General features: G+C 45.2%; 1 long non-coding RNA gene across 1 annotated transcript in view; it reads left to right on the forward strand.

Moving 5' to 3' along the window:
* Positions 1-25,316, forward strand: part of LOC142000586 (uncharacterized) — a 37,460-nt gene that overhangs the window by 5,080 nt on the left and 7,064 nt on the right. Inside the window, exons 2-6 of the long non-coding RNA XR_012642279.1 lie at positions 5,763-5,816; positions 6,260-6,331; positions 7,750-7,803; positions 7,887-8,009; positions 8,389-8,496. This is a non-coding gene — a long non-coding RNA (uncharacterized LOC142000586). The remainder of the gene's footprint in view (positions 1-5,762; positions 5,817-6,259; positions 6,332-7,749; positions 7,804-7,886; positions 8,010-8,388; positions 8,497-25,316) is intronic.

The following is a 25,316-nucleotide window of genomic DNA, read 5'->3' on the forward strand; positions in this document are numbered from 1 at the left end:
ATGGAGATAATATTCCTCACCCGCCTTGCTAAAGCACTTTGAATGACGAACACTTGGTAGTGCTTTTTGGAGAGACTGTAGAGAGAGAGGAAATTTCCTCACACACAGATCAAAGAGACCTATCAGCAGCCATGTTGCTTCCCACCCCTTTGACTGAGTCCCTGGAATGCCCAGTGAAAATATGCATCCACTGAACAATTCTAGACTGCCTTTGCATCTCTCATGGCCACTAAACTGCTCCTCAGTGGCACATTGGAAGAGCAGATGCCCCTGACAATACTGCCTGGGGTTGGGAGGACAAGATACTCTTGTTACAAGGGAACATTGAGATGATCAGAAAGCTGGACCATCCTATAGTTTGGTGACTTTTCCTTAAGAGAGTCAAGAGCTTTGATTCATTCTAAATTAGACTCTTCCTCAGTCACTCTGTGTGAGTGTGTGGATACAGAGAGAAAGTAGATGGGTGTGTGTCTATATGAGTAGGAAAAAGCAGGGAGCTGAGACATGGACGAGGGAAAGACACCCATGGGGAATGGGGAGCAAGTGGGTTGGGGGAGGAAGAGTCAAAAAGGGACAGAAGGAAAGAAAGAGGTGGGGGGAGAAGAGAGAGAAAACAGGGAGGCCTAGAGGGAAGGAGAGCTGGGGAAACTCAGGGGAAGAGCTCACAGGCCACAGGGAAAGGGGTTGGAGGAGGTGCAGAGGAAGAGAATAGAAAAGAATGAGAGAGGGAGAAGATGAAGGGGGAATGAAAAAAATAGAAGAAGGGATAAAGAAATGGCTCAAGGGGAGGAGAGAGCAAGACAAGCCACCACGTTATGATTCAGCCAGGCTAGTGGAGCCTGTTGTAATAATTTGGGCCTCATACACCTACCCCGATTGTAAGCTTAACTTTGAGTAAGTGGATAAAAAGTTGATCAAATGTTCCAATAACTCATAACAGGGAATGTTGATGAAAGGGAGACAGACCGAATGAGCCCAAACAGAAAGGCCAACTAGGAACTCAAGGACAGTGTTAAGATCATGCCTGGTCAACAAGAGAACTGTGGGGCTGGAAATCAACGGAATGAGGTCTAATTGGTGGACAAAATAATAAGAGGAAGGACTATTCCACCCATCGCTCCCTTTGGGGTCCATTAGAAAAAAGACCTTCAGGGGAGAATGAAGTGCTCTGACTAGCTAGGAGAAGGGTGGACAGGAAGAAGTGAGCTTCACCGCATGGCTGCCACATACACAATCTCCTAAGGACCTCAGGATCTATTGTAATGCTGTTGGGCCTTCATGATCCTGATCCTGAGAAATGTCCTGTCCAGACCAGGCCTGAGAGAGAGGGACCCAGATGACACGGCCACCTCCACTGGCTCCAGCCAAATCCCAAACACCACCTGGGATGTAAGACTTTGGTTCCTGCTGTCACCACCACCCCCACCTTTGTCATTTTCCTTCCCTCCTATTTCTCCTCTTTCCTCTCCATCTCCTTTTGCCTTCTGTTTAGTAAGAGTCTGGCTGAGCTGGCCAAGACTGCATATTTTGCAACACTGCTGTGATCGTGTGACTAAAGAGGCAGCAAAAAGCAATGTTCTAAGCAGCCCAATGCTGGTACAAGTTTGCCAGGTCTCAGAGTGGCTGATCGGACCGTGTGTTGTGCCTTTAGTTCGCCAGCAGTAAGGCTGCAAGTGAAAGTCAACACCAGAAACTGAAGCTGCTTTTTCAATCTTCCCTTTTTGTGTCTTTTTGGCTTGTTCCATCTTTTCAGAAATAGCATCCGTCTGCAACAACAGATCCAGCCCATCTCAGCTAACCCCTTCTCTTTACCAAAAGCAAACAAACAAAAAACCCAAAATAACAAAGGAAAAAACAAAAGACAGTTATTACCATCTTTAATACCATCAAAGAGACCTTCAGACAGAGCTTTTCCATTCTAAAAACTCTATAGCAAAAGAATATTGTTAAAACAAAAGCCTCACTCAATATGCTACATTTCAAATGTGTGAAATGTTTCCTTCTTGTTCTGTGTCTTTAATAAAAGGTTACAAAGATTTTTAACTGGGTGTTTGCTGTGAGACTGAGCAGACCAATGTCTGTGTGTTCCAAGATCCCTTGTGGTCGACTCTCCTTTTCTCATGACACATTATACAGACAGAAAAGGAGTCCTTGTGGCACCTTAGAGACTAACCAATTTATTTGAGCATAAGCTTTCGTGAGCTACAGCTCACTTCATCGGATGAAGTGAGCTGTAGCTCACGAAAGCTTATGCTCAAATAAATTGGTTAGTCTCTAAGGTGCCACAAGGACTCCTTTTCTTTTTGCGAATACAGACTAACACGGCTGTTACTCTGAAACCTGTCATTATACAGACAGGGTTTGTGGGGAGGCCCTGGGGCTCCCTTGGATTAAAATTCCCAACAAAAGCCAGGAGCAATCCTCCCTTAATCCAATCTGGGGGATGCAAACCCCAAGGGCCCTAGCCAGACAGCCCCAGCCCACTTTGCCTCTGTGATGTCAGCAGTGGCCCTGTGCCACAAAGGGGGTAGGCCCTGTGGCTCAGTGTGCTCTGGGAGCTGGAGGAGGGAGCACACGGCTGTCTGGGCTCTGCTTTTCAGCCAGTTGGGAGCATTTTCTGGAGTGTACAGCACCTGTTTACACAGAACTCGCGGAGGAATCCACATCCTCACTGTCATCTGTGATTATATGTGAGACATCAAAATTCTTCTGTGGCACGACCATCTCAGCACAGGGGCGAGGGACCTTTCCAGGTACTCCACAGGGAAGGGGGGATCTTCCAGTTTTCCTGCAGGCTGATCTGGAGGAAACATTCCAGTGAGGGGCTGGGAAAAGGAATCTGAGCTCTCCTCTTCTTCCCTTCCTTCTTCCATCTCCCTGCACCTCGTTCTTCTCCCTCAGTGCCCCCTTCCTCTCTCTTCCTGATTCCTCCATGAATGAGGGTGGATAAAAAAAATCAATTAAAAGTCAAAAATATTGGCTATTTTTATTGTAAAAAATTTTTTTCTTCAAATTAAATACATTTTTACAGATAAATCTATTTAAAATTTAAATGTAAAAGTATGACAACCTATATTCAGGCTTAAATTTAATATAATCTATTAACATAACTGAAATTAAATAAGCAAATATTCTAGACGTCCGTGCTTGCTGTCAGAGTTTTAAAGAAATTCAAAAACATTGACCTGGTAGATGTCACTGACTAACCACTTGGAAGGAACCAGAGTTTGCTGAAATGCTAAACCCTCTTTTGATGGCAGTAGCCTCTTCTGCAGATTCAGAGAGAATATTTTCTTCATTTCAAAAGGAAAAGGAGTACTTGTGGCACCTTAGACTAACAAATTTATTTGAGCATAAGCTTTCGTGAGCTACAGCTCACTTCATCGGATGCATTCAGTGGAAAATACAGTGGGGAGATTTATATACATAGAGAACATGAAACAATGGGTGTTACCATACACACTGTAACAAGAGTGATCACTTAAGGTGAGCTATTACCAGCAGGAGAGCGGGGGTGGGGTGGGGGGACCTTTTGTAGTGATAATTGAGGTGGGCCATTTCCAGCTGTTGACAAGAACCTTTGAGGAATGGTGGGGGGAATAAACATGGGGAAATAGTTTTACTTTGTGTAATGACCCATCCACTCCCAGTAGTTAAATTACTTAGAAGAAACCATTTAAGGACCTGTCTTGAGACTGGCCAATTAACAAAATATTTAGAATCTTAAATTCAGTTAAATCCCACTATTTCTCCATTTCCCAATGTTTAGCCCTTGTCTCTTTCCCAAATGCATGGTCTAACCATTTAGTGGTTAACAGGAGAAACTGTTAACATCTTAAATTACAACAGCATTTCCATATCACAACAAAACTGTTACAAGAGTTTATAACTCTAATCCCTTGGCAGGGTTCTAGTTAACTTCTCTTACCAACACATACTGAAGATTTGGGAAGGTTTCCTTGGGCTGGTTTCTTCGCAAGTCTTCTCTCTTCTGTCTGTGTCAGCTTGCTTGTAGAGAGAGAAAGGATGAGTTGAGTTTGAGCAGGGTAGTAGAGCATGTGCAGGGTGCTCACTTAGGGTTTTTATGCTCGTCTCTTCCCTATTTCTATGCAGTTTTAGAAAAACACACCTCTCTCGCCCTTTCATTGGCTCCGTACATTCATGGAGCCTCTTCATCTTATGGATAGGTAGTTTTGTTAATGTGTATATGTGTTAGGGTTGTAAGTCTTTCTTGACAGTTATATTTCCTTTGTTTTTGTTGGAGAGATTCTCAGAACATCTTCAAATTTAGTCTTTAACTCTTAACTTATTCAGTTCATTTTCTGAGATATTTCTTCAGTTTCATTAGGGTTCAACAGGAAATGAAATTCTGTTTTTAAAAAGTCCAAACCTGTGGTTTATGTAAAGATTTTTAGTTCTCGAAGCAGTCTTTTAAAATTTAAATCATTCTTAACGAGTCTTTAGCTTAAATAGTGATTGAAGAAGTTGTTGATTCTCTAGAACAATTGTTGATGATGATTCTTCTTATCTTTCTGAGTTGGGGGAAGGAGTGGCTAGAGCTCTGCCAGTAACTAACTACTTCCCCATTAATATAATAAATAGTCTAGACTTAAATGTCTTCTTATATTGGTAATCAGCTGAGCAAGGTCATTAGATTTCATGTTAGTACATAATGCATTTTACCACACGTAGCAATGATATTAGAAAACCACATTAAATACTTTGCATTCAGTTAAAATACTTTACAAATATGCCCTCCAAAACAGTTTGCCATTTCAATATTTTAGAAATCAACTAAGGTTTTCTACAAAACTTTTTCTCAACTACACACAATTTTCACTAAAAAATTTAAGGACACAAGCAGAGGGTTTTCTTGCAGAGAGGGGCTGGCAGAGCCCACTTTACAGCCTAGATTTATTGTTCTAACACATCCCTAAATTCATTTTGGAATATCCAACATAAATAACATCCTCACATTCTCCTATGGGGCCAGATCTTTCCTAAAACATTTTTCTTTATAACATTTATTTTATTGAGATAAAGGATTAGATCTATAATAAACTGGCAGTTTATAGAAGAGGGAGGTGTTCTGGTGTAGATAAAACACTCTTTTGGGTGCTTTGATTCTTGACCCAAGTTCCTTAGAGTTACAAGTGGTTTGTTATAGCAATTAAACTTCTATTAAAATATTTTGTACAAAACACAAATGCCAATAATCAACACATATTTTAAACATAGCACAAAAAGAAAATAGTATAAAAGTTAAAGCAGATTAAAATGAGGACAGCTGCCTTTTAAAGTTTGTACAGACACTCTTGCGGGACATAAACAGTTTTATGGTCAAGGAGATGTTATTTTCTGGACATTTGCTTGTTTCTGGATGACAGAAAGCTGAAGCCTTCTGCAATTTCTTTGATTAGCATGAACATTTTATAACCTAGCTAACTAAAACTGGGCTACTTTGATATTTTCAAGCATCCTGGTGATAATATACTTATAGGTATATTTGAATGTTCAGTAAAGGCACAAACATATTTGTAATGACCTAACATTATAAAAATAAGTTATAATAATGCTATTAATAAAAATTTTACATCAATATTGAGGTCTCGCCATAGCAGTCTTGCCTCTCCAGCCAGGCAGGCAGCAAAAAAACTAAATCTGGGTCTCCTTGGCCCATCTAGAACCATGTGTGAGTATGGTGGGGTCTGTGTCATGGGAAGGAAGCCCCAGGGACTCATTCATGGTGGTTCTTGTTTTAGGAGCCAGTATGGATCTTTAAGGCCACCTCTGCCAACTGCTGGTCCGGTCTGGAGGTGAGTAGGAATTCTCCCCAGAAATGGACCCTCCTCTCCCCCCATTGCTGTCCATTCCAGAGGTACCTGCAGGGGACTACTGGGAATCTGCATGGAATCTCCATGTGCTTGGGAAGTCAGGGTCTCCTGATGGAGGAGGTTTGTTTTCTCCAAGATTCCTTGGAGCATTTTAGCTTTATTTAAACCCCCAGACATTTCTAGCCCTTCTGGACTGGCAGGGAATTCTCTGATGGGACCCCAGTGCAGCACTGCCATCCCGGCCTTGTCTGCACTCTCCTTGTCTCCTGAGGGAGATCTGTTATTAACTAGAGAAGCGGGGACAAGTAGCGCTGGGGAAGTCCTGGTGCTTTGGGTACAGAAAAGTCCCCACCCCTCAGCACTATCATTCAGAGCATTCCCCTGGGGGTTCAACCAGAAATGGAACCCTTCTCTTCTATTGACAGACACAGCAGTGCAAGAGGCTGCAGTGTCAGCCAGAGATGGCAAGCCACCTGACACAGAGTCTCCTGGTCCAGGTAGGCAGAAAGCGGCATGATACACAGCCAGAATTCCTTTCCAAGGCCAAAGTTGCTCTTCATCTGCAATGTCTTTTACAGAATCAACATAATGTTTAGTATCAGGGGGTAGCTGTGTTAGTCTGTATCCACAAAAACAACGAGTCCAGTGGCACCTTAAAGACTAACAGATTTATTTGGGCATAAGCTTTCGTGGATAAAAAACCACTGCTTCAGATGCATGGAGTGAAAATGACAGATGCAGGCATTATATAATGACACATAAACTAATGTTTAGTTCTAGCTTGTGCAAACAGTATAATTCCCGTGGGATCCTTCTGGGTGAACGGTGGTATATTAATGCAGGGTGCTAGATTAGAGAATCACAACTGTTATTATGAGAGTAAATGTCTCATCAGCCTCAAAATTCAGAAGGATGTCCACAACTGCTTCTTAACTTGTGTGCACGATTGCAGCAATGATCCAAGCAGTTGCGGTGACTGCTTGTGCAAACGATCATTGTGATCTGTAACTGGCTTGTTAACTGAACAGTGCAGCATGGACAGCAAACAGGGTAAGCTCTGCCATGCTAATATGCCTTAAGTCTTTTCTGGAGGGGACTAGAATGAAAGGATGTTTTGGGGATGAAAGGTACAGTGTTTGTTGCCCACTCAATCCTTGGTCTCTAGCCCAGCACTGGTGGGCTAGCCGTGTGTGTCAAGCAACCACGGCTGGGGCTGGAACTGTGGGTGCTACCGAGCCCCACACGTGCCATTCCTGGAAACAGACGCCAATGCATTTTTCATGGCTGAGATGCCCACGTTTTTCATATTTATGTTACAAATGGCTTTGTGAGTCATGATCAGATGCTGTCTCAAGCACTGCTGGTTTGGTGGCTGTGCAATGCAGTGGGCCAGAATAGGTAACTTCTTGGTCAGAACATACCTCATAAACTCAAATACCTCATGGAACCAAATGGTGATAGTGCTGCCGTGCTGAATCCCAAGGAAGAGGAGAGGTACCACAAAGGTTTTATCCCCAAGGAAGGGGGATCCCACATTTCAGTGCTGCGGCTCTTTGCATCTACCTCCAGCCGAGCCTTGCAATGTCTCTGGCTCCTTGGGGCTCTCCAGCTCATGGGTTACGTCCTTCTGGCTCGGGGGAACCCAATGGAATCCCCTTCAAAGCCCCTAGTCAAGCAGAAAGCCTCCCCATGTAAATGGAGTTTCCCCCCACTTGGAGCAATTCCAGCCATCTTGGGAGCCGCAGACCAGCACAGAGAATGGAGCCTGGGTCTCATTCCACGTGGCAATGCAGGGCACTGGGCACCAGGCACCAGAGCACTAGCTTGGCCTCCCAAGAGGGAGGTGTGAATGTTCTGAGGTCTGTGCAGTAGAAGAGAAACTCCTGTGATCTGTTTACATTGGTTCTTGTCTTAGGAGTCAATATGGGGCTTTTGGACCGTCTCTGACAAAGGCTGACTCAGACTATTGGTGAGTAGGAATTCTGCCCAGAAGAGTCCTGCACAATACAGATTTATCCCAGTTCCCCTCTGATTCCTATTGCCCTTACACAGAATCAGTCACATGACACCTCACCCCACCACTGCCCTTCTGAATGACAGGATGGACACCTCTCCAAACGCACGGGACAAATCTGGACTCTAGCCAGCCAGGCCCCACGGACTCTTCTGCCCCAGGTAGGAGTCAGCAGCCTTTCGCTGTGACAAGTCACCACATTTCTATTTCTGTCCCAGCAGGAAGTTCCATCCCAGTGCACAAAGGGTCATTCACTGCCTCAGTTTTCCTAGCTTCATAACGGGGCTAACAAGACTCACAATCTTCACTGGGGTCTGGAAGGTGTAGGTAATGTTTGTAAAGGGACTGGAAGAGGAAATGCCCAATCTCAGTGTTAAGTAATATGACACTGTCCAGGCAGTGATTGGTGGAAATCCCTTGCCAGGGGTTCCATAAGGTGCAGACAGTTCCCACACAGTTGTATGTCCCTGTCGCCCCCAGGGCATTCTATTAGTGACCGTGATTGCGGGAAATTAACCCACCTTCTGCCTGTATCCACAGACACGGAGAAGCAGAAGGAGGCCCAAAAACAAGACCCGGGACCACAAACCCCAGCTGCAGGAGTGGGCAGCCACTGCAGCACTTTCTGTGCTGAGCCTCCTGATCCAGGTAGGCCCATGCCCAGTATTGAGTGCCAGGAATAAAGGGGGGGAAAGCAGCCGCAGTGACAGCAAAACCCCAGTGCTGAGAGGGCAAGAAGAGACTCCACCCAGGCTCTGTGCCCTACTCTGCACATGCACATAAGCCACTGCCCTGTGCTCCACCCTACATACCCACCTCAATGCCATCCCACGCTGGGCTAAAGGCCTGCTGCCATAGGGCAGCACTGGAATCACCACCGGGCAGCCTGGGGGCCAGTAAAGGGGGAACTGACCCACCAGGCAGCTCCCTCTACCAGCTTAGCTCCCCAGTGGCTCTTCATAAGAATGGCCGTGCTGGGTCAGACCAATGGTCCCTCTAGCCTGGTACCCTGTCTTCTGACAGTGGCCAATGCCAGGTGCTTCAGAGGAATGAACAGAACAGAGCAATTATCAAGGGATCCATCCCCTGTCATCCAGTTCCAACTTCTGGCCGTCAGAGGTTTAGGGACACCCAGAGCATGGGATTGCATCCCTGACCATCTTGGCTAATAGCCATTAATGGACCTATCCTCCTTGAATTTATCTAGTTCTTTTTAAACCCAATTATACTTTTGGCCTTCACAATATCCCCTGGCAATGAGTTTCACGGGTTGATTGTGCATTGTGTGAAGAAATACTTCCCTTTGTTTGTTTGTTTTAAACCCACTGCCTATTAATTTAATTGGCTGACCCCTGGTTTATGTGTTATGTCAAGGGGTAAATAACACTTCCCTAGTCATTTTCTCCACACCAGTCATGATTTTATAGACCTCTATCATGCCTCCCCTTAGTTGTCTCTTGTCTAAGCTGAACAGTCCCAGTTTTTTAAATCTCTCCTCGTATGGAAGCTGCTCCATCCCGCTAATCATTTGTGTTGCCCTTCTCTGTATCTTTTCCAATTCTACTATATCTTTACTGAGATAGGGTGACCAGAACTGCACTCGGTATTCAAGATGAGGGCGTACCATGGATTTATATAGAGGCAATATGATATTATCTGTCTTATTATCTATCCCTTTCCTAATGATTCCCAACACTCTGTTAGCTCTTTTGACTGCCGCTGCACATTGAGTGGATGTTTACGGAGAACTATCCACAGTGACTCCAAGATCTCATTCTTCAGCAATAACAGCTAATTTAGACCCCACCATTTTGTATGTGGGATTATGTTTTCCAATGTGCATTACTTTGCATTTATCAACACTGAATTTCATCTGCCATTTTGTTGCCCAGTCACCCAGTTTAGCGAGATCTCTTTGTATCTCTTTGCAGTCTGCCTGGGACTTAAGCACTGTTCCCTCTAAGCTGTGTGCGTGTGAGCGCGCACACAGATCCTAAACCCCACGCACATGGTGAAACACCGCACGCACAAAAAATGAAATACTACATAGGAGCCAGGCCGAAATATCATTTGTGGGTGACTTTTGACATTGTTTGCAACTACGGCCAAGCATTTTGACTTATTTGCACGTACTTGAATTTGTACACAGCCAAATGAACAGACTACAAAGAGATGTGTGGGTCCCGACCGTCCCGATGTGATCAATGTTCCACGTTCGAAATGCTGACTGTCGGGACCCACACATCTCCTTGTAGTCTGTTCATTTGGTTATGTACAAACTCAAGTACGTGCAAATAAGTCAAAATGCCTGGCCGTAGTTGCTAAGGAACTGCAAAGATTTCCCAGAACTGAACAAAGGTAAGTGTTTTCGTGACTGAAATCTTTCAAAGGCACTGGACTTCATACATTTACTTGTGATGTTTTACCATTTTCCCGCTTTTTTTTGCTATGCACAAACTTCTGGTATCCTGATCTGAATGATCTCCCTTTTGCCGAGTCGCACTGTTAAGCGCATTGGAATAGTAGTCATGTAATAAAAGTATTAATTTTAAATAAACCAATCTGGTAAAAAAAATCAATCCCAAAATGTCACTGTCTAGAGGTCTAAAGCGTAAAAAACCAGAGACTTCATTTAAATCTGGATGGCTGGATGAGACTATAGACACGGTTACACCGAAGTCACATAGTGTAATGCTTGTTAAACTTCGTGAAATATTCACATATGATAAGGACAACGGAGTGGTTTGTGTATATTGTTGAGATGCCAGAGCTTCAGGAGAATTTTTAACAGGAAGAATGTGGAACGATGTATGGTAGTTGGATTTCTTAAAGCGTCACCCGTCAAGTAAGTCTCATGTAGATGGTGTAACAAGACTAAGGGTATGTCTACACTACGAAATTAGGTTGAATTTATAGAAGTCGTTTTTTTAGAAATTGTTTTTATATAGTCGATTGTGTGTGTCCCCACACAAAATGCTCTAAGTGCATTAAGTGCATTAACTCGGTGGAGTGCTTCCACAGTACCAAGGCCAGCATTGACTTCTGGAGCGTTGCACTGTGGGTAGCTATCTCGCAGTTCCCGCAGTCTGCACCACCCATTGGAATTCTAGATTGAGATCCCAATGCCTAATGGGGCAAAAACATTGTCGCGGGTGGTTCTAGGTACATGTCATCAGGCCCTCCTTCCATCCCTCCCTCCCTCCGTGAAAGCAACGGCAGACAATCATTTCATGCCTTTTTTCCTGAGTTACCTGTGCAGACGCCATATCACGGCAAGCATGGAGCCCGCTCAGCTCACTGTCGCCATACGTCTCCTGGCTGCTGTCAGATGCGGTACTGCATTGCTACACAGCAGCAGCTCATTGCCTTGTGGCAGCAGACAGTGCAATAGGCCTGATAACCATCGTCATCATGTCCGAGGTGCTCTTGGCCACCTCGGTAAGGTTGGTCAGGAGCGCCTGGGCAGGCATGGGCGCAGGGACTAAAATAGGAGTGACTCGACCAGGTCATTCTCTTTAGTCCTGCCGGCAGTCCTATTGTACCGTCTTCTGGTGAGCAGCCAGGAGATGAGAATGGCTAGTAGCCTATTGCACCATCTTCGGCCGAGCAGCCAGGAGATGAGGATGGCTAGCAGTCCTTCTGCACAGTCTGCTGCCAGCCAAAGATGTAAAAGATAGATGGAGTGGATCAAAACAAGAAATAGACCAGATTTGTTTTGTATTCATTTGCTCCCCCCTTCCCTCCCTTCCTCCCTCCCTCCGTGAATTCAACAGCCGACAGTCATTTCGGTGAGGTCTGTCAGGGGCATCTTGAAAAGTTTAATGGAGATTCAGTCCTACCTGGAATAGCAGGGGGAGGGATAGCTCAGTGGGTTGAGCATTAGCCTGCTAAACCCAGGGTTTTGAGTTCAATCCTTGAGGGGGCCATTCTGTGTGATGGTTGTTTTTGTTTCTCCTTGATGTAAAGCCACCCCCTTTGTTGACTTTAATTCCCTATAAGCCAGCCCTGTAAGCCATATCGTCAGTTGCCCCTCTCTCCGTCAGAGCAATGGCAGACAATTGTTCTGCGCCTATTTCTGTGCAGACGCCACACCACAGCAAGCATGGAGCCCGCTCAGATCACTTTGGCAATTAGGAGCACATTAAACACCGTGTGCATTATCCAGCAGTATATGCAGCACCAGAACCTGCCAAAGCGAAACTGGGCGAGTAGGCGATGTCAGCGCAGTGACAAGAGTGATGAGGACATGGACACAGACTTCTCTGAAAGCACGGGCCCTGGCAATGTGGGCATCATGGTGCTAATGGGGCAGGTTCGTGCCTTGGAACGCTGATTCTGGGCCCAAGAAACAAGCACAGATTGGTGGGATCACATAGTGTTGCAGGTCTGGGACGATTCCCAGTGGCTGCGAAACTCCTAGGGTAGACCGGGCTTAGAAACAAAAACCCTTCCTCACGGAGCGGATTGCTTAGCATGATTCTTGAAAGTCCAGTTGAAAAGCAGAGGAGGCAAATTAATCTTGAACACAAGCACTCAAACCCAGAAGAAATCAAGGTACTTATTGATAATGTACTGTGATGGGGCAAGGCCAGCTGGCTATAGAAAAGTAGTGGGAGATAGATATATTAGCTCCAGGCTAAACAAATCCCAATAGGACCAGGATAAGTGAAATGGCAGCTGCTCCAGGTCAATTAAGACACCTGGGGCCAATTAAGAACTTTCCAGAAGGCAGGGAGAAGGCTAGGTTGATTGGGACACCTGAAGCCAATCAGGGGCTGGCTGAAACTAGTTAAAAGCCTCCCATTTAGTCAGTTGGGTGTGCATGTCAGGAGCTGTGGGAGGAAGTTGAGCTGTTAGAGAGACTGAGTAGTCCACACCATATCAGGCACAAGGAAGGAGGCCCTGAGGTAAGGGTGAAGTGGAGCTTGAGGAAGTGAGGGCTGCTGTTGGGGAAGTAGCCCAGGGAATTGTATATGTCATGTTTCTAAAAGGTCAGCTACCATAGCTGATACTATTAGGGTCCCTGGGCTGGAGCCTGGAGTAGAGGGTGGGCCCGGGCTCCCCCCCACCCCCCCGCTTTGCCCTCTGGTTAATCACTGAGACTGGGAGACAACAGACTGTGCAAGGAAGGATAACTTCTCCTCACCTCCCTCACTGGCTTATGATGAAAATGGCTCAGGAGACTGTGACCCTTGTCTCTAGAGAGAGAAGGGTTACGTGGAGGGTCACAGTGAGCCTCTGAGGCTAGCGAAATCCGCCAGGAAATGCGGGACCCACGGAGGCAAGGACAGAGCTTTGTCACAGTACTTATTGACAATGTGTTGTTGGCTATTAAAATGAACAACTCAGTGCTTTCTGTTCAGGATATTAATGACCGTATGGAAAAGTATGTGTGCATACCAGTGAGCTGGAGAAGTAAAAATTATGCTTTTGAATTTCTTGAAATTATCAACTGCATTGTCCAAAATGACCTCATGCATGAAATAGCATCGGCAATGTTTCATACTCTAGCTGTTGATGAAAGCACTGTTATATCCATTAACAGATACTTGATACTCTACTTTAAATATAGATCCATAAATTCTGCAGACTATAAAACTTCGTTTGGTGAACTATTATGATTGCAAGAATGTGATGCTGTTTCAATAGCGTCTGCAATCAAAGAGTTTTATAAAAAACACCAACTTGATCTAATGAAAATGGTGATGTTCACATCTGATGGTGCCTCCATGATGTTGGGCAAACTCAATGGCGTGGCGGCTCAGCTGAAACGTGATATTCCACACTTAGTCCAGCAACATTGCGTTGCACACCAGGAAGACTTGGGGATTTCTGATGCATGGAAAAAGGTCAAACTGATAAGAGACATCAAAACCTTAATGAGAACTGTCTACACGGTGTTCTGTCGGTCATCCAGGAGAAAATGCAAATTTCAGGAAATAGTGGATGCTTCTGAATGTGAGTCAGTGGCTTTCAGGCCACTCAGTGAAGTGCGCTGGTTATCTAGGCACTTTGCACTTTGAGCAATTATTCGCAACTATAATTCTCTTCTGGAATATTTTGAGCAAGACAAAGATACTGATCCATTTTCTAAATACTGCCACAAAAAGCTGAATACCATGGAATACCAAATAACATAAGAAGTTTTGAATGATGTTTTGTTGGAGCTGGCTTCACTATCCATGCTGCTCCAGAAACGGTGCCTTACACCTCTTGAGGCATTTCACCTTGCCTGAGGTAAACTGAACAAGATCAGAAGACAGTACCTTGGAGATTCAGTCTTATGGAGTGACAATGTTAAGGCTCTCTTAGATGTGAGCTCTCAAGAAAATAATGAAATTGATACCGGTTCCATAATAACTTCCATAAACATCTTGTGTGCACATTTAGCAGACAGGTTTCCAGAGGATGAAGTCCAGGAGTCCACTTTTGATTGTGCAGCAATAGTTAAGTGTGACTTCAATTTGTAATTCATCAGATCAAATCCCTATGTTCAAAATACAAAGACTTTCTTGCTGAAGATATTGTTATAATCAGTCAGTACAATGACTTCAAGTTTGCAGTAGCCAAAAGAATCAAAAGCCAATTGGTTTTAAGTTTCCTGAATATGGTGACATTTGCTCACCAGAACGAACAGTTTCAGGATCTTGCAGAGTTGATGGATATTGGAGGAACATTCCTAGCATCAAGTGCAGACTGTGAGCATGGCTTTAGCTTAATGAACTTGCTAAAAAACAAACTACGGAATCGTTTACAAGTAGATCATTTGGACATGCTGATGTGTATTAAGAGTTACCAGCTGGATGGAGGACTGATAGATCTGGACAGAGTTTATACTGAATGGGCAAATGAAAAAGATCACAGGGAAAAACAGTAAGGTTAGTTTAGCAGTTTTTGACATTTCGACCAATAAGGAAATTAAAATGCATTTGTAATTACATATCTTATTCTTGGCTGATACTCATTTATTGATATTTTTTAGGAAAATTTTTAATTCAAAACAGAAACTTGTGTGTTTTCTTTTTTTACTTATGATGTCTCTATCTGAAAACCCATATGAATTGACATAATGGCATACTTATTAAATTGTCTTTATTATATGTTAGTAGTATAAGGGCCCTACCATCAATCAAACCCTGGCCCCGCCCCCTTGACCCCTTAGCCCCGCCCCCTTGACCCCCTCAGCCCCGCCCCTTGACCTCTTAGCCCCACCCACCGGAAGTCCCGCCCCATGGGTTATTACTTCCGGGGTCAAGGCTGCCACATGACCGGAAGCAAGGTGTGTCATGTGACACCCACCCCACCCCTTGACCCCTTTAGCCCCACCCCTTGACCTCTGCCCCCCCCCACCGGAAGTCCTGCCCCATGGGGTATTACTTCCAGGGTCAAGGCTGCCACGTGACCGGAAGCAAGGTATGTCATGTGAACCCTCTAACAACTCCTCCCACTGCCCTCTACCAATCAGGATGGGTTTCGCCCCGTAGGACTTCCCCCCCAAGAGGAGCTTTGACCAATCAGGGCGAGTTCCGGAGGGGGGTGTCCTCTCCGGAAGTGGGTCTTGTGACCCCTCTAACAACTCCTTCCCCCCCCCCCCCACCAATCAGGATGGGTTTTGCCCCGTAGGACCTCCCAGAGAGGAGCTTTGACCAATCAGGGCGAGTTCCGGGGTGGGGGTGTCCTCTCTGGAAGTGGGTCTTGTGACCCCTCTAACAACTCCTCCCCCCACCCCGCTACCAATCAGGAGGGGTTTTGTTCCGATAGGACCAAGAGGAGATTTGACCAATTAGGATGAGTTCCGGGGGCGGGGTGACCCGTCCGGAAATGATTCGTGTGACCCCTCTAACAACTCCTCCCACCAACCTCTACCAATCAGGCCGGCCCGAGAGCAGATTTGACCAAAATAGGGCAGGTTCTGGGATGGGGTGAACCACCCAGAAGAGGGGCGTATGACCCCTCTGCCAATCAGAGCGCAGCACCATCACCCCATAAGGCCCAGCGTCGGGCAGAAGAGGCTGTCTTTTACCAAGAGCGCGTGTTTTAGAAATCGTGGAAACATGGACTCCTTCACCACCCCCGTGAGAACTTCGGACTTTGTTTTAGCCCCGAGGGCCTTTGGACTTGTATGGAGAAAGCGCTACATCAGCGAGAGTTCTGAGGAGGGCCCTTTGGCCCAGCCGTTGATGGACACACCGGAAACCGACCCCGAAACCCGGCTGCTTGTGAGGCCCCACGATGAGCGTGATGGCCTCTTGTTGTCCACCCCCCGAGAGGTGGAAGGTGATCACGGCTTGGGGGAGTTACGGGCGGACAAGGTGAATGAAAAAGACGTGGCTCAGGTAAATGAATGTTTAAGAAGTGACGGTCGGGGTGGGGGTGTGTAATGGGGGTGGGGGGGGGCTAGGAACCAGGGATTGTGTAAATCAAAAACCAAGCAGTGGTGTGCTTACGCTGTTTCTTTTTTGAAAAAAAAAATCTCTCAACAGCTCGATGATGCCTTTCTGGAGGCCTTTGAGAACTTACACATCGGTAGCCCTGTGGGAGTAAATGTATCATGCGTCAGCTGTTTTTGCTCATGTCTGAGACACAGATCTCAAGAGGAAAAGGACAAAATGGAAGAATGAACCAGCACAGACACCCTCATGTTAGGAGTCATGGCGTCCATTTTTACAGGCGGTTGTAAAAGGTTGTGTTAAACCAGGCGATTAATAAAACTTATTTAAACGTGTTAATATGAATGTTGTCCCCCACCCACACTTGTGTTAGTAAAAGATGGTACCAGTAACAGTCATGTCTCCACAGGCGGCTCTTTTAAAGAAAATATATTACACCCCCGGGGAAGTTGGGAGCTTTGGCGGGGTGAACCCTCTTTTTCAAGTGGCCAAAAAGCATAGTAAAACTTTAAATAGAAGACAAGTAACAGCTTGGCTTTCAGACCAGGATGCTTATACTTTACACAAACTGGCTCGAATATGTTTTAAAAGAAACAAGACCATTGTTTCAGATGTGGATGCGCAATGGCAGGCAGATTTGGTGGATATGCACCAGTTCTCCAAACAGAACAGCAATTTTAAGTACATCTTAACAGTGGTAGACATTCTATCCAAATATGCCTGGGCCTTAGGCCTAAGGGACAAGACGAGTGGTGAGGTATGCAAGGCCTTTAAAGCTATTTTTAGCGAAGGGCGTGTGCCTCAAAAATTACAAACCGATCGGGGGAAAGAATTTTTAAACAAACCCTTAAGCAGATTGTTAAAACGGCATGGCATTCACCATTTTGTTACTAATAATGAAGTCAAAGCAGGGGTTGTGGAGCGGTTTAACAGAACTTTAAAAACTAGGATGTGGAGATATTTTACAGCCCATAACACCTTTCGCTACATCGATGTGTTACCTGACTTTATAAAGAGTTACAACCAGAGCTTTCACAGAACTATACATACCAGACCCGCTGATGTTAACCCTTCAAATTCTCTGAAGGTATGGAAAATGGTTTATGGAGATGATTTTAAAATAAAACCGGTTGTTGCCCCTTTTCGAAAAGGCGACCACGTGAGACTATCTAAAGCCAAAGGAGCTTTTGAAAAAGGTTATGAACAGACATTTACCGATGAGATATTCATAGTGGATGAAGCCTTAACCAGGGGTCAGAGACCTGTATACCGATTAAAAGACTACGAGGGTGAGACAGTTACTGGATCTTTTTACCTTGAAGAATTACAAAAAGTAAACCCCAAACGAGACAGGATTTACAGGGTTGAAAAAGTTCTAGCGGAGAAAGGAAAAGGGAGAAAAAAGCAACTACTGGTAAAATGGTTGGGGTGGCCTGATAAGTTTAACAGCTGGGTGAAAGCTTCTCAACTCTGTGACATTTAGACGCAAACAACAAACAAACAAAAGTTATTCCTCCCCGCAAAGTCAGAGAAGATGAGCGACGGCGGGTTTTACATTACTTTGCCCAGCAACGCCAGCGCTGCAGTTTTTCCCCAAAACACCAGCTCGAACTTTACAATACGGCTAATTAAGCCCTTGGATCTCCGGGGTGCCTGGGAGGTGGGGTTAGTGGAAATACAATACCCGCACAGCTGGAACACTATCAACGAAGACACCCCTTTTGAAGTCACCTTTGGAGATATGGCATGGAGTTTCATCCTACGACGAGGTTATTACGCGTCCATACCCGAATTACTGGATCATATGAACAGTATCATAGCTCGTCACCCCGGACCGCCTGAGATGGTCATGAACTATGACCCTGTGGGTAGAAAAATTAGACTTAAATCCGCCGCTTTTACTTATATGTTTTCTACCAGCGGGGAGCTAGCTAACATTCTGGGCTTGGGCCCCAAACACAGCATCCAAAAATTCCCTTTCTCGGCAGACATTACAGGGGGTTTTAATTCCTTGTATCTGTACACGGATATCGTAGAACATCAGTTTGTGGGGGATTTTTCTGTTCCCCTGTTACGTTGTGTCCCCGTCCAAGGAAGGAACAACGAGTTTGTCACCATCACCTACGATAAACCTCATTACGTCCCTATCAGTAAACACCACATCGACACAATTACCATTGAAATAAAGACAGATCAGAACAAAAGCGTCTCATTTCGCTTTGGCAAGGTGATCATCAAGCTACACCTGCGCCCCCGGAGAGAGCGAGTTTTCTAAAAAAGCAAAACAGTATTATGGCGATCCTAAAAAATTACGGCGACCCCAACGTCTACAGAAACTATTACAAAGCCCAGGCGGGATACGCCCTTCCCGGATATCATGGGGCCCCCGTGATGTATGGGGCAGGCGTGGGTGGAATATTCCGTAGCCTCTTTCGAAAAGCCGTACCGCTTTTGAGGAGGGGGCTAGAGATTATTAAACCCCACGTAAAAACCGCCGCTCAAAACATAGCTAAAGACGTGGTAGGTCACGTCTCCCGCGCTGTTCTGGAGAAGGTGGGGAACACAGCTTCACAGGAAGGATCGGGGCTGATGTACATTAAAAGGAGGAAGAAGAGAAAGAGAAATGCGTCATACCCGCGACGCGCAGGTCCCCCGAAACCCTTTAAAAGAAGGGCTTTGACCCGCAGGGTCGGCCATAAGCGAAAGTCCAAGAGGAAGCCTGGGCGAAAGAGGAAACACTCGCCGGCTGATACAAGAGATATATTTTAATCAACATGGCTTTCGTTCACTGCGGGTCTGAAGAATGCACCAAATCCGAACTAGACTTGTTCCAAATAGCCCCTACGCAGACCAGCATTGAGAAAAGCATCTACATCGAGGTGCCACCTCTGTCGGCCGTTACGGAGTCTGCCCCCATTGACTTCTTTATAGCAGGGAATGGCGTAGATTATATGGATTTAAACAACACACTGCTGTACCTGTGTTGCAAGATTGTAAAAGGAGACGGAACTGAACTCAACGCGGGTGCCGAGGTGGGCCTGGTGAATTACCCAGTGGCCTCTATTTTTAGTCAGCTGGATGTCACGCTCGGAGACCGTCTTGTAAGCCAAAGCAACAACTGTTACCCTTACAGGGCCTTTATAGAATCGGTGCTCAATTACAGCAATGACACCCTCGCCACGCAATTTTCCGCTGGCCTCTTTTACAAAGACACTGCCGGACAACAGGAAGACACAGACTTGGATGGCGAGAATCTAGGGTTTGTGAGGCGTGCAAAGCTGACCGCTCAAAGCAGAACAGTAGAGCTTCTGGGTCATCTACACAGCGACCTGTTTTTTCAAGAAAAACTATTGTTGAACGGAGTGGATGTGAAAATTAAACTGACGCGCAGTAAAGATCCTTTCTGTTTAATGGGCAGCGGAACCGAAGGCTTTAAACTGCGCATTCTATCAGCATCCCTTTTTGTGAAGAAAGTACGTGTGGCCCCGAGCGTCCGTCTGGGGCATGCCGAGGCCCTGCTTACCGCTAATGCCAAATACCCCGTGGACCGTGTGGGAATGAAAGTGTTTAGCATCCCTGCGGGCAGCAGGGTCAGTAACCAGGAGAACCTGTTCTTGGGACAGTTGCCCAAAATGCTTGTCCTGGGGTTCGTGGATAACGATGCCTTTAGCGGAAGTTACGCTAAAAATCCCTTTCATTTTAAGCATTACGATATTAATTTTGTGGCCTTGTATGTGGATGGTGAGCAGATACCGACCAAGCCTCTGCAACCAGACTTCGAGGCAGGACGCTGCGTGAGAGAATACATGAATCTGGTACAGACGGCCGGTAAACACATGAAAGATCGTTCTCTGTTAATCGACCGTGAGGAGTTTGCACAGGGTTACACCATGTTTGCCTTTGACCTGTCCCCCGACCAGGAATGCGCCGATCACTATTCCCTGATTAAAACCGGGAACCTGAGAGCAGAAATTCGTTTTGGGAAGGCTTTAACCATTACCGTCAATATGATCGTGTATGGGGTTTTTGACAACGTCATAGAGATAAATCAGAGGAGAAATGTTCTGTTTGACTACATGTGAACATGGACACCGTGCAGCTCTCACGTGTCTTATCAACAGACCCTTACACGAAAAAGAATTTCTTAGACGTGTTTCCCTGCGATTGGCTCCCTGGCGGCAAGCTGTCTCAGAGACCCCTAGGTTTGGTGGTCAACACACATCCACACAGCCGACCGGGTGAACACTGGCTTGCCGTGTATCTGGTGGAGCGTAACCTTGGAGAGTTTTTTGACTCATACGGGCATCCCCCGAACAGTGTGTTCTTTCCTAAAAGCATTATGAAATTTTTAAACAAAAATGCCACAGACATTGTGTTTCACAACAGACAATTACAAGACCCCAACTCCGTTGCCTGCGGCTATCACTGCGTGTTTTTCTTACACCATCGTAGCAAGGGTTTATCTTTTGACCGGATTTTAAAATTGTATTCTAATGACTTAGTGCAAAACGACCGGATGGTGATGAATTTTGTAAAAAATAAATTTAAATACTTGGCCATGCCTAGCCTTGCTCAAAGCATGTTTCAACAAGCCCAGACATGCGTATCTTGCAACGATTTTCATAGTCATGTTACCCAATAAAGCACCCCAGGTGGGGAGTTTAAAGACAATCGATGTTTGGCGTGGTTTTTTTTTAAAAAAAACAAAACACAACGACCCAATTCAGAAATGTTTTATTTAAAGCAAAACATTACCAGTTTTAAAAAAAAATGGAACGTGAAAAAGATCACAAACTGAGCCATTCGGCTCTTTTAGCCAATTTTCGTTTTTTAGATGGCAAAAAAGGGGTCACTGTTTCTTGGTCCACACCGGTGTCGGCGATTGAGGCCTTGAGGCGTTCCAAAAGATCTCTGTTGGTCGCGTTGCCCATGATGGAAGATGGCATGTTCAGTTCCGCCATGGCATTCATAAACACATCCCATCCTTTAGGTACATGTCTGCTAGGAACAGAGCGCGTCTGGGTGACGGCCCTGACTAAGTCGAGCATGTTAGAACCATTAACCACAGAGCCTTTGTACACAAAAGACCCTTTATCGGTCCATGAAGAAATGTTTTTATCTTGGCTCAGCTTATTTAGCAATACTGATGCATTTTTCTTATAACGCTTATTCACGTTATCCAACACCTCCTGAGCAACAGAGTCTGAGGTCTTTGGTGTTTCGGAGGGTTTGGCAGTCACACTCTGTTCCTGTTCTGGTAGAAACAGACTTAGTTTTCCTTTGTCCACATCGCTCTGCTTCACGTACGTTAGGTACCTTTGAAGCACGGTGCTGTAAAGTTTAGCCTTTTCATATTCACCTAAGTCAGTTCTTTGAAGAACAGATTTCATTTCAGCATCCAGTAAGCGAGTTGCAGTCATTCTGATATTTTCCTCTGCCGGAGGGGGAGCACTTAATTGCTCCAACTGCCGGCTGGGCACCAGGTACATTTTTTCTGCATACTCCATTATCGATTAGTTAAAAGCCCCGTTATCAGAGGGATAGCAAAACTTAACAGGGGTCCTATAAACCCCCCAGACTGCTTCACCAGACGCTTCTTTCTTTTAAGTGAAACCCTTTTATTACACAAAGTTTTTATAAGCGTGTGTTTCTTTTTCAGCACACGCACTTGCTTCGGTGTTAAAGGTACGTTTCCTTTTAAGGTGTTGAGCGCTATTTCTGAGATGGCTGCTACTAGATCGTCAGAGGCCGAGCACAGTATAGCCCTCCTTTGCTGTGGGGACGATTTGCTAAGTAATTTTAAAAGGCCCAGGTTTCTTTTCACACAGCTAGACATGTTTTCAGTCAGCAACCCCGGCTGCTAAAAAGGGACCTGCCAATAATTCATCTCTTTTTATACAGGGCTGTTGTTCTTTTTAAAGTATAAACTGCCGGCCAGTCTGGAGGGAAAAGACCAGTTCTTAGCCTATAAGCTTCTGGTGTGGAAGCATTTAAATCCACCACCAGGTAGCCATAAGGCCTTTTGGTAGCATCCTCAAAAGCTTCTAGAAAGAACTGAGCTTTGCCGGGGTACATTTGCCGAGCGAGTGTAGCAATTTGTAATCTGTCCCTGGGGTTTTTGAACAGAACCATGTATTTTGTGTTTAGGTTAATAGTGCGACTCTTTTTTCCCTGGCAAAATACGTTCTGAACTATATACATAATGCTCAGGTTCCTGTGATGCACGTACTTGGTAAAGGCTTTCTCGATTTCATCGCTTTCACAAGCGGAGTTCATCAGATCGTCTATGATAATCATGTTCACTTTATTGGTAGGAAACAAACGGTCATCGTCAAAAGCATCAGGCAGACCCTCCACAAAATTGATAAAGGGGTATTTACAGAGCAGTTCTTTATTACAAGGGTTGCCAACAACTGTAACACCACACAATATTCTCAGGCGTAACAGACAATGTTTGTTTGGCATTATCCAATACATTTTTTATAAAGTAACTTTTCCCGCAGTTGCTAGGCCCCGCGAGAATTGCAGAAAAGGGGTGTCTCCACCTCGTATCCATTTTTCAAAAACCGTAGGGCAGGGTTTTAAACCCTTCTCCTAGGACCCTCTTGTTGTAAACGACTTTCTGTGTTTTTTTAAGGGTTTTTGTCTCTATTTGCCACTGATTTTTGTTTCTTACAATAGAGGGTTGCTGCACCTCTATCTTTTTTGAGGGGTTCTCTCGCAGACCCGTGCAATAGTCCAGGACTAGATCTTTCAAACTGTCAAAGTTGATCTTTTCACAGTTTGCTACGTTCAGGGTAATACCTTTGACCTTCATACAAGCCTTTCCTCCCGACAGTTTGTACCCGTATGTTTTTGGGCCTGCCGACACAAACTCGGTGATGTGTTGATCTGGTGGGATCTCGCTCGTGAGGTCCCCTAAATAATCCCCCAGAGGGGGATTCCAGGCCCCCTCCCTTTTCACAAATATCACAGAGTCAGTGTCGTGGTACAGGCACCGCTCTTGCAATCCGTCTAGGAGGTTGTATAGTTCTAAGCGGGCATAAGCGGTGGTGAAACAGGCTATGAAAACATTGGTATTGCCAGAGACAGAATAACGGTCTTTTGCGTGCTTCCAAGATACACACGCTGTTTCATCGTCGATAAACTCACAGGATGAAACCTCGTAGTTGGGGGAAAATAGGTACTGAAAGAGTTCGTCAGGGTCTCTCACGATGCTGGTATTGGGTAGGTTGGTTCTTTGGCCGAATTTACCCCACAGAGAATTTAAAAACAGTTTAGCAATTTGGCGTTTAGCGGGGTTTAGCCTGATCTCGTGTCGGCGTAAAAGCACGCCTTCTTTCTGGTAGAAATCGTTAACATACTTATTTTGTTTGTCTTCGTCTGTGCACCAGCTGGGATACCCTGAAGCCTCTTGTTTCTGGCGGAGGTGTAATTTTATGTACTCCGAAAAGAGTTTATCAGATTTTTCATTAAAATGCCAGATTTCATAGATTTTAGCCACCACGTACCCCTTCGCTATGGCTGCATTCAATTCCACAGTGCACCAAGTCCCCAGGATGGCCCTCTCCTCGTCAGTGTGGGTGCACGTCTCCCGCTGCACGGTTTCCGCGCAGGTTCGGCATAGCGGGAACATAAGCTTGCCGCCCACTCTGACAGGTAACAATGGGAAAAAGAGGCCTCGTGGGGGGTACACTTTAACTTTTGCAATTCCAAAATAATTTGCAAGGGGTCCAAATTTGTCATAAACTATATCGGGGTGCCCGATAGGGTAGTCTTTCGTTTTGTTTACAAAAGGGTACAAGCTGGTAAAATCATAATAGTGGATTTCTTCCCCGGGCTTAGGTTTATAATATAGACGGATGGCGTTCGTCCTCCCCCCAAAAAGAGCATCCCTAGGCATGAGAGGCTGGGGTAACTGGGCTCGGTTTAAAAAGCTCGCAAGCTCCCTGTCTGTTTCTTTCATCACCACCCACTCGTGCTCCCAAAGAGTCCTCACTACAAAACCAAGCCGTTTTAGATAGTCGGTCTTGAGCTGCGTCTTGTAATAAAGAAACCCAAAAGTTGTCCCCGTCATAGGATTTTGTGCTTTTTCACAATGACAGGCGACACAGCCGTGAAAAAAACACCCATTAAACTCAAAGGCTATGTGTACCCCGTCAATATTGGCATAACCGTCTAAAAAGTAGGGGCCTACCTGTAGTTCCCCACCCTGTAAAGCGTGCCGTATTTGTATATGTTCTTTTTGAGAGATATACAACAGCCACTGGATAGATGGGGTCGAATATCTCTTTTTCTGTCTGTGATAGTTGTCTGGAGGGAGAAGAGCTACCGTGTTAGGCTCCAAAAACATAAACCTGTACATAGCCATGCAGACGGATGCCAGCGTTATGTACCGGAACGGATCTATACACAGTTTTATCTCAGTGAATTTACCGGGTTCTCTCTCTACTAGATCGACCTTCTCCGTCATATTCATAATTTCTTTTCTGTATAGGATACAAGCCTGTCTCAAAATTTTTACATCCTGCTGGCAGTAATATGCAAGCTCTTTCTGCAGGTCAAAAGTCTCAGAGCTGTGGTCTTGATACCAGTCGAGAAACTCTGCTTTTTCCCTGGGCATCATGCTTTCTACACCGTAGTGCTCCACACCGGGCATAGGCCCCACATAATTTTGATTTTCTAAAGTGTTAAAAAAATGTGGAAAATACCCTTTGCAACCTTCAAACCCCATCGCCTGTGGGAGCTTGCTAAGCTTCATGGGCAAGAAGTTTGAAGAGTCTATAAAACGAATGCCAAGGGCCTTAACTTCCACACACATTAGTTTACTGCCCTGAGTGATCAGTTCTATGCACATCTTTTCCTTCAGTAACTGTCTAACGCAGAAATACGCATCATAACCTTTGGAATTGTGTGCTAGGAACGTGTAGTCCCGGAACTCTTTGCCAATAAAGGTCTTAACAAACATAGAAAGACATTCGTCACCCTTAAATTCCCAGGATTTTTCCGGCTTTAGGGACATTGCAAAAATATAATTGGGAGTGTGCAACCCAGTCTCCTGCATGCATTCAAAATCAT

The sequence above is a fragment of the Natator depressus genome, chromosome 1 (assembly GCF_965152275.1).
Source record: "Natator depressus isolate rNatDep1 chromosome 1, rNatDep2.hap1, whole genome shotgun sequence".
In the NCBI taxonomy this organism is placed as follows: domain Eukaryota; kingdom Metazoa; phylum Chordata; order Testudines; family Cheloniidae; genus Natator; species Natator depressus.